This window comes from Misgurnus anguillicaudatus, chromosome 22, assembly GCF_027580225.2.
Source record: "Misgurnus anguillicaudatus chromosome 22, ASM2758022v2, whole genome shotgun sequence".
NCBI classification, from domain to species: Eukaryota; Metazoa; Chordata; class Actinopteri; order Cypriniformes; family Cobitidae; genus Misgurnus; species Misgurnus anguillicaudatus.
This window is the reverse complement of record NC_073358.2, coordinates 17,736,262-17,746,516: the sequence shown is the minus strand read 5'-3', so window position 1 is coordinate 17,746,516 and position 10,255 is coordinate 17,736,262. Positions and strand designations below refer to the sequence as shown.

Genomic DNA, 10,255 nt, shown 5'->3' with positions numbered 1-10,255 from the left:
TCGATCGTTTCATCTCGTATACCTTAGTGTGTCATAGTGGGCGACAACCTACGTGTGTGCGCGCAAGTGAGTCACAGTGAGTCTGCAGGAACTGTGTGTGTGTGTGTGAGAGAGAGAGAGAGAGTGCACGCACGAGTGAGTGTGTGTGTGTGCGATAGCAATGTGAGTGTGTGTGTGTGTGTGTGTGTGTGTGTGCGATAGCAATGTGAGTGTGTGTGTGTGTGTGTGTGTGTATCTGGTAATTATCACGTTGTGGGGACCAATTGTCCCCACAAAGATAGGAATACCAGTGTTTTTGTGACCTTGTGGGGACATTTTGAGGTCCCCATGAGGAAACAAGCTTATAAATCAAACAGAATGATGTTTCTTGAAAATGTGAAGTAGGAGAAGATTTTCTGTGATGGTTGGGGTTAGGGAATGGGGTAGGTAAGGGGAATAGAATATACAGTTTGTATGGTATAAAATGCATTACGTCTATGGAATGTCCCCACAAAACATGGAAACCAGAATGTGTGTGTGCGATAGCAATTTGAGTGTGTGTGAGTGACAGTGTGTGCGTACAAGTGAGCGATGTGAGTGTGTGTGCGAGTGACAATGAGTGTTTGTGCACGCGCCAAGATCGGTTCTTTTTTATGACTTTGCAACATGCACAAAGGAAAGTATATGTCTCAATGAACATCTCACTCAACGTCTTATGTATATATTTTTATTCTGCTATTTATTCCATTCAATTTATGACGCATTAATCACGCGTGGCAGTAAAGTGTCAAGTCGCCGGTTTCACACCGCAAGCGTGACCAGCGCGTGAGGAGAGTGTTTGCTGCGCGTGTCCATTGTGCTTTCACACCGGCTGCGTTTGCAGCACATACTGTGCAGTTTAATAACAGTATAAAAATCTCAAGTTCACATTACTTTATTTTATATGCATTAATGAGCAAAACCTCTTCAAGATGCTTTTTGACGTTCAGTGTAATTTATATAACTGTGATTTGTTTAATCCACATTGTTTTCGTGCTGTTCTGGTCTGTGTAATGACAGATATAGAAACAATACACAATTATAGACATAAAAAGCCCATGGCACATTATTAAATCTGTTTCTCTGAAGTTTTAAGATAAAATAAAAAAACTTCATGATTTACAGCATGAAGCAGTCGAGTCGATTGTGTTTCCCTTGAACAGTTTAAGCATAGATTTATAGATGTACCTATTTCTCTGAAGATTATAAATGAGGACTCATTTAGTGCTGGGCAGACAGTGAATGACAGGGCAGTCTGTGTTTTTAAATATTTCATTGCTTTCTTTCAAATTGCTCAAAGTCATGACTACTTGGTGTCACTATTATTACAGGCTAAAGAAACTATGGGATGCAAAGACATTGCCAGGTTTACAAGGCATATTAAAAAAAATATTCACGGTCAACGCAAAATGTAACAAAGAAACATAAATTAAATAGGGCAAAGCATATCACTAAGCAACATATAAACATATCACTAAAAACCATATAAACTCATTTTCTGCACAAACTATTACAAACATTCTTGCAGGTGTACATGTGATCAGAGTGAAGTGCGATACGCCAACGCTAACGCTGTCAAAAGATGTCAGGAGTGCGCTATTATCAGTCAGGGCTGCATTTCCCAAAAGCATCGTAACTTAACACAGCTCTACCGTGATGATGTTTCGCCTTTCATCTATTCTTTAAAATGTAGAAGGCAATACTTGAGGAGACTGATTTGTAGAGACATTGTGCTCTTTTAATTCATTCTTTGATTGTGAAGTTAATAATGACCAAAGGTTGTGCTTGATATAATGTGTACAGTATGCATAGAACAGTGTACATCCGTGCTGGTAAAATAAATGTAAAATAAACATTACATAGAAAGGCATAAGATATTAATATATCAATAATAGCCAAATAAGTAATATTATAAACTTAAAAAGACAATTCACAATGGACTGAGTCCTAACTAAATATTGAAAAGATGATTTCACATAGCATAAATTATTAAAACGTGCAATTAGTCATTGAACAATATTAAACAATATTATTAACAATATTATTACATGCATTGGGTGAAGATCATTAGGCTAAACCTTTAACAACCGTGTGCTACAATTAACAGTCATTCTATAGGCGACATTTCAGCACTTGACAAACGGATAGCCACTGCTGTGTGCGATATATTTAAGTGCATTTTTGGGAAATGCACGTGAAAGAATAACTAACGTCCATTAAGTAGCTCGTAGAAAGCACTCTTAAGTGCTAAGTTCAATTATAAAAGGAAACACAGCCCAGACCGCCCGTTCCCAACCAACGTTCCTGTCCAATATGGGTACCCCAGAGTTCCAACTGCTACCGTATTTATACTCTTAAATTGAATCCCGCACCACAAGAATCCGACAAAAGTCGGACTGTATAAAAGAATAAGACTACAGGAGAGCATGATTGCTCGTTGCTCTGTCATATGCACAACCTTATTAAAATGTCTGTAATCTGTTACCACAAAAGTACTTGATCTGTTTAAAATGATTTCATTGGCAAATGTCTGCTAAGGTATTAAACTCAAAAATCAAAATTAAAATTTGTCCTAATCCCGTTATTCATATTTTGTATTTTTTATCTGATTGCACAATCCAAAAATCGGAAAACAAGTCGTTATTCGTTTTATCATTTTTGTTTTAAATTTGAAAAATCGATTGAACGAACGATACACGGATTTGGATGGCACATAACTTTCTTATGCTAAACTCCAATAAGACTGAGATACTTATTATTGAACCAAATCACTCCAAACATAATATGTCAGATTACAAGTTGTTCATAGATGGCTGCACGGTGGTGCCATCTTCCACGGTTAAGAATTTAGGCGTAATGTTCGACAGCAATCTATCTTTCGATAGTCATATCTCAAACGTTTGCCGCACAGCATTCTCCCATCTTAGAAATATCTCAAAAATACGCCATATGCTGTCTGCATCAGATGCAGAAAAGCTTATCCATGCTTTTGTGACCTCTAGAATAGACTACTGTAACTCGTTACTTTGGGGATGCCATTCAAATCAGGTAAACAAGCTACAGCTGGTTCAAAACGTCACCACAAGAGTGCTTACGCGATCTAAAAAGTATGACCACATTAGTCCAATTCTGGCATCTTTACATTGGCTACCAGTTATCGCATACAAATTAAAATATTACTAATCACCTACAAAGCCTTAAATGGCCTAGCGTCCTCGTATATTAAAGAACTACAATCAGAATACAATCCACCACGTAAACTCCGCTCACAAAATTCTGGTCACTTAATTATCCCTAGAATATCAAAAGTGTCTAAAGGTGGTAGATCCTTTTCCTACTTGGCCCCTAAGCTCTGGAATGATTTATCAAATAATGTTCGAGTATCAGACACAGTCGATCAATTTAAATCTAAACTTAAGACATTCTTCTTTAACAAAGCATTCACATAAAATGTCCAGTATATGTACTTTTCCCGCAGTAGTTATTTTGCCCAGAACAAAGCACTCACATAACTCATATGGGTAATATACTATTGCCGCAATAGTTAGCCTGTCTGGAACCGAGCTGACTTAAACCACTATAATGTATGACACTTGCATTACATGCGAACGGCCCCTACACTAATAGAACTCTGTTTTTGTCTCCCTGTCTCGTCCTTGACCCCGAGGACAATGAGACAAACAGACCCAGTTCCTGTTGCTGTGAAGTAGAGGTCGACCGATATGCTTTTTCTCTGGCCGATGCCGATTTTTAGAAATCAGGGCAGCCGATGGCCGATATGTTTGGCCGATTTTCTATATGTACATAATAATCAAAATGTTCTCATCATTAGCAGATATTTTAAATGTAAAAATGTCACTATTTAAGTCAAAGTATTTAAAAAAATATGACTGATCTTTCTGAAGAGTTTTACAACCTCCTCTGCACCATGCATTTATCAGACACAGATATTACCTTACACACTGTCATCATCTTTGATCAGTTTTTTACCATGGCTTTTATTGCTTTGTAGGATAAAATCCTTATTTGGTAGACCTGATAAAATATTTATTCATCTTAAAGTTAACATAGTAAATGTCTATGTTTTTTAGTTGAGACTGTTATTTAGGGCAAATCTTTCTAAACACATTTACATTCTCATTTCTGAGGCGCTATAAGTGACTGATTGTGCTGACACAGTGACGTCTTGTGAGTTTAGTGTTGGGACAGATCTTTTGTTTCAACCGTTCATTCAAACGAATCCGTTCAAAGGAGTCAGTTCGCAAATCGGACGCGCTGTGTTGTAATCCAGGCTGAGCAGCGCAAAACTGTAAACAAAGTGTTACTGTAACAACACGAACAATATTTCCTCGGTGGATATGATTTGGTCTTCCGACCTTTCGCCATCGAGTCAGTTTTGTTTTGAGTAATAAAAGCAGGGAGACAGAAAGTGTGCGCGCGCGGCTCTTCTCTCTCTGTCACGCAAACAAAACTCATCATCACTCATTAATCACATGAAATGAGCCTAATCTTTGCACGGACAGTGCACCGCGAGACATAAGCCCTTCGCACTGTTGTACTGGCTGCTCAATTCGCGCGATACCGCCATCATTTAGTAAAGCTGTTTGTGAACAAGGCATGGCTGTACACACACATGAGACGGGAGCGATCTGCTTGCAGCAAGAGGCAGCGTCACGAGTTCTACAACAGCGCTTAAGTGCCCGCAGATGCGCCTGCCTATTAATCGGCCTAATTTTGCAGCAAAATCAGCCAAAGCCGATTTTTTTAAAATATGCCAAAAATCGGCCAATTAATCGGGCGGCCGATAAATCGGTCGACCTCTACTGTGAAGGTCATCGCACCACTGATCTACTGGCTGTCCTTCAACGTGATGCCCAGCCGATGCGCGATCAATGACCACCGGCTGAACCAGTTTAATCCGTTTACCCCTTCCTATCCCTACCGTATCTACATATATGAATATATTAATTTCTCCCAAGGGTTTTTGTCCTTCTATGAGTTTTTCCCACCGGGTTTTCTTCTAGGGGTTTTTACGTCCCTGGGAGAGTCAGCCAACTTTGGCTTAACTTAGCACTTTACGGTATACGCTACTTTATTAATACGCTTGCTTGTACGGTTTAACCTTAGCCGCTATATTCTACTTCTTATATTATCTATTGATTTTCTGTGTTCTCTTTTACATCTACTCATGTAAAGCTGCTTTGCAACGATTAACAATTGTGAAAACCGCTATATAAATAAAATTGAATTGAATTGAATATTTAAACATCATGGCTTCCCACACTTGAAAAGGGAAGGATTTGACCAGACTCAGGATTTCACTCTTTCTTCAATTTATTTGACCAGTAAACATGTAAGGTGAAAAACCTTTGAACATACAAAAATTAAACAATTTAAATTAAATACAATTTACAACAAAATACATTTAATTTAGACAAAGGGTAAGTATATTTTAAACAGTCTGACCATTATCTCATTTATCAACATTTATCAACAAGGTAAATACAGGTTAAATTAGACATTGCATAAACAGATATTGTTCATAATGAATTAAAAAACACAACACAAATTGCAGTCAAAAATGCAGTTACTCAACAACAACAAGTTATTTTCTGATTTTTATAATTAAATATTTTCTAGCATTGTATCAGTACAGTGTTTTAAGACTTTAATGTTTTCATGTGAAGAGTTAGAAATGTCCACTAAGATTTTCCTCATATAAACAAAATTCACTATAAAATGTACTCCGAGCAAACACCTTCAATCAAAGTTTAATAAATAGTTTAATCAGTCTCCAAAGTCCAGTTAAAATGTATGAGCTTACCGGTAGCCCTTTTGATCCTTTCCTTTTCCCATGAGCTTTGATTTCGTGTTAATTCTGCTGCTTGTTTTCAGCTACGTTGAAAAACAACTGAACAAGTCGCGCTGTTTTTATTATCTGGGTTTTTCCGTGTGCTGCTTATTAGTAATCTCGCTCACCTGCTGACGCTGTGGAGCTGCTGCTCGCTATTACGAGCAGCTGTCACTTTAACATGCACCCGCACGCAGGCACAGCTCTCGGCAGATCCCCGAAACACTCAATGTCACACAAAGACCCCAGACCTAAAGCAGTAAAAAACACAGTGGGATATGACCAGTGTTGGGCAAGTTACTTCAAAAGTGTAATACATTATATATTACAAATTACTGTCATTTTGAAAGTAATTAATTAAATTACAATATTACTGTCTCTGAACTGTAAGGAGTTACACTACTTTTGTGTTACTTTTGAGTTACTTTTATCAAAATATCAGAAGTATGACTAGGCATTATAAAATGTTAAAATGTAGTTTATTGCTGCTTATAAATCTAGAAGTTATGTGTTGGCCCCCAAGCTTTGAATAGGCACAGTGAAGACCTATGGCAAAAAACAGTAACAATCACTGTCAGAATCATAAACATAGACAAATGATCTGGTAAAAGTCTTGTAAATTATGGTACACATACCAAACACAATAAAAGCTAAAACCCACTATAATGCAACCTATAGTCTAATAACGTGGCAAGACACACAACCTCTTTTCATTTCTATTCTTTAATTCACTTTTAATTCAGATTCACAGCACAAACCTGGCATGCATTGGGTTGACACAATTTATCAATAAGTGCTATTGGAGGATTAGGCCTCAAAGAAAACAGCTCATTTCCGTACAATATAATGATTACATGTAGGCTAACATATAATTGCTTAATAAAACACAGACAAACAGAGGAACACTGCTTTTTGCCAAACAATGCATATAGGCTACCATACAAAGGCTGGTAAAAACTTTAAACAGTGATGTTTAAATGTACTAAATTATATTTAGATAACCATGTTTAAGTCTACATAAATGTTACGTTGTAGTTTAGGTTGCTGTTTGTAATAAAGCTGTAGATATCATAGGAATAGCCTAGCAATCTATAATGTATATACTGTAACCATAGCAATTTTAGCTTACCTTGTCATTGCTGGTGTTGATATGGATTTTACTGACAAGCTTTCTAAAAGTCTCTTTATTCGCAGAATTATTGTTTTACACTGCATGCGTGTGTGGCGCTACCGGACTTGACTGCAGCCACTTTAGTCAATGCTTTTACAGCCGCGGACTTCCCAGATGCGGATACGCGTCTATATTTGACGCGCACCGGGTCCAAATGGCAGTTCAAATACAAAATGAAAGTAAAAATGAACATGCTGCATACTGCACCCGGAAACAGACATACTGGATGCTGTTCGCGAGGCATTGCTCAAAAATAAAAAATAAAAATGATACGGTCTAATTTTGAAATGCAGTGTTGTAACGCGCGTTACTAATGGCATAGTACCCCACGGTTTTGTATGGTTTAGTTTGGGTCAGGTCAGCGTTTCCACTGGGTGCAGTACGTAGTACCCGATACTTTTTTTCGTACCACCTCGGTTGGGGTTCCAAGCGACCCGAGCTGATACCAAATGTGACGCGAAAACACTGTAGATCACTGATCGTCATTACCGGCGTCATTGCTATAATGTAAAAGATTAGCTTTACCTCAGTGCTAGCTTGCGATGTCTCGAGCAAACATCTTGTTATCTGTGCTCTGCTATAAGTTCCCAAACTCCCTTTTAGCAATGAAAACATCCACATGTTGAGAATCAGGGACACCATAACAGTTTTTTTCCAGACTTGCAGTTTGTGGCGGAACATTTGCGACGAGCACGTCAGCATTATATGCTTAAATGCAACTTTTCAATTCAATTTTATTTATATAGCGCTTTTCACAATTGTTAATTGTTGCCAAGCAGCTTTACATGAGTAGATGTAAGGGAGAACACAGAAAATCAATAGATAATATAAGTAGATTATAGCCGCTAAGGTTAAACCGTACAAGCGAGCGTATTAATAATGTAACGTATACAGTAAAGTGCTAAGTTAAGGCAAAAATGTCTGACTCTCCTGGGGATGAAAAAATCCCCTAGGAGAAAACCCAGTGGGAAAAACTCCTAGAAGGACAAAAACCCTTGGGAGAAATTAATATTATTTATATATATATAAACACGATAGGGATAGGAAGCGGGTAAGCGGATTAAACTGGTTCAGCTGGTGGTCGTTGGTCGCGCATCGGCTGGGCATCACGTTGAAAGACAGCCAGTAGATCAGTGGTGTGACGACCTTCACAGCAACAGGAACTGGGTCTGTTTGTCTTATTGTCCTCGGGGTCGAGGACGAGACAGGGATATAAAAACAGAATTCTATTAGCGTAGGGGCCATTCGCATGTAATGCAAGTGTTGTGTACAGTATTGTGGTTTAAAAACCCGCTCGGTTCCAGACAGGCTACCTATTGTGGCAATAGTTTATTACCCATATGAGGTATGTGAGTGCTTTGTTCTAGACAAAGTAACTATTGCGGAATAAGTACATTTACTGGACATTTTATGTGAATGCTTTGTTAAAGAAGAATGTCTTAAGTTTAGATTTCAATTGATCGACTGTATCTGATACTCAAACATTATTTGGTAAATCATTCCAGAGCTTAGGGGCTAAGTAGGAAAAGGATCTACCACCTTTAGACACTTTTAATATTCTAGGGATAATTAAGTGACCAGAATTTTGTCATAGCAGTTTACGTGGTGGATTGTATTCTGATAGTAATTCTTTAATATACGAGGGCGCTAGGCCATTTAAGGCTTTGAAGGTGATTAGTAATATTTTAAATTGTATGCGATATTTTACTGGTAGCCAGTGTAAAGATGCCAGAATTGGACTAATGTGGTCATACTTTTTAGATCGAGTAAGCACTCTTGCGGCGGCGTTTTGAACCAGCTGTAGCTTGTTTACTTGATTTGCATGGCATCCCCCGAGTAACGAGTTACAATAGTCTATTCTAGAGGTTGTAAAAGCATGGATAAGCTATTCTGCATCTGATGCAGACAGCATATGGCATATTTTTGAGATATTTCTAAGATGGAAGAATGCTGTGCGGCAGACGTTGGAGATATGACTATCGAAAGATAGATTGCTGTCGAACATTACGCCTAAATTCTTAACCGTGGAAGATGGCACCACCGTACAGCCATCTATGGACAACTTGTAATCTGCCATATTATGTTTGTAGCGATTTGGTTCAATAATTCAATAAGTATCTCAGTCTTATTTGAGTTTAGCATAAGAAAGTTATGTGCCATCCAGTCCCTAATATCACTAATGCAGTCTGTTAGCTTAGCAAACTGGTGGGTTTCGCTAGAATGTGACGAGATGTAAAGCTGGGTATCATCCGCATAGCAGTGAAAACTTATGTTATGTTTCCTGATAATGTCTCCTAGAGGCATGGCGTAGATTTAGGGTGGGACGCTAGGGACATGTCCTTACCAATATTCAGGGAAGACTGAATTGTCCCTAGCAATAATTTCGACCAAACAATTAATCTGTATTTATATATAACCACTGATGTCCGTCTTATTCTTGTTTTTTCTATTTTTCACTTATATCTTTTTTTCAGGAATCATTTAAATGAGTTTAGAAATCTTTTGCAATCCCGTTCTGTAAAAATAACGCTCTATGTGGTACACAAACGGTTAACACCTTTCGTTCTCTGCAATGCCCCCCTCCGTAACTCACATCGCTAATATGATTGGCTTTGCATTTCTTTAGTCCCGCGCCTCTCTAACTCACATTGCTAATATGATTGGATTAGCATTTCTTTAGTCCCGCCTCTCTAACTCACTTTATGAAGGCTTGTCTTTACTCGCTACGTGTGATAGGATGGTTCCATTTGTACAACGCGCCAAAGTTCACTCAACAAGACGCGCGTGATTATTCGGGCTACAGGTAAGTGAGGAAGAAAGTATTATTATACCCACTGTAACTGTTTCATGCACAAAAAAAGTTGTGTCACATAATGATTCAAGGACAGTGTTTTCACCAATACACGCCAATCCCATGTTAACCTGAGGAGTTGCAAACTTGTGTCAACCTTTTATGGGGTGGCAAGGTTATTTAGGGGGTCCTTAATCCATGAAAGAAAATAACCCCAACATGGTAAAAACATGAATTCATGTCATGATTGCTGAATACTTAAATTACTGCACTGTGGTCATTACTTGCACAGATGTAGACATAATGTAAGGTTGCATTTTAAACTTTTTCACACTGATTAACTGTCTGTTAATGAAAAGAAGATATAATATGAACTACAGAAACGTTAATAAACGTTGTTCAGGAAACAGCATGATATACATAC

At 38.0% G+C, this 10,255-nt stretch overlaps 1 protein-coding gene across 1 annotated transcript in view; it reads left to right on the top strand.

Annotated features, from left to right (window-relative positions):
- Window positions 1-10,255, top strand: part of adgrv1 (adhesion G protein-coupled receptor V1) — a 1,080,612-nt gene that overhangs the window by 35,292 nt on the left and 1,035,065 nt on the right. The gene's annotated exons all lie outside the window — the stretch shown is intronic.